Raw genomic sequence first — 292 nt, forward strand, 5'->3', positions numbered from 1 at the left:
TGACACACACATGCCCAAGAAAATCTTCTACGAAAAACTGTCAAATGGAGTATGCTTTTGCAGTGCGCCAAAGAAGAACACCCTAAAGATGTCCCTAAAGAGTTTTGGCATCATCCTGGAGCCATGGGACCAATTTGCTCATGACTGTCCATCCTGGAAGTCATCAGTCCAGAGTGGAGCACTGGCCTTCGAGCAGTGGCACGTGGCCAGGGCAGTAAGAAAGTGTGTGGCCAGGAAAATGAGGACCTCTCATGTCTAGTCCTCATTGCTATCCTGCCCCTGCTGCAGCAGA

Source organism: Gavialis gangeticus, unplaced genomic scaffold, assembly GCF_001723915.1.
Source record: "Gavialis gangeticus isolate Ggan-Ray unplaced genomic scaffold, GavGan_comp1, whole genome shotgun sequence".
NCBI lineage: Eukaryota > Metazoa > Chordata > Crocodylia > Gavialidae > Gavialis > Gavialis gangeticus.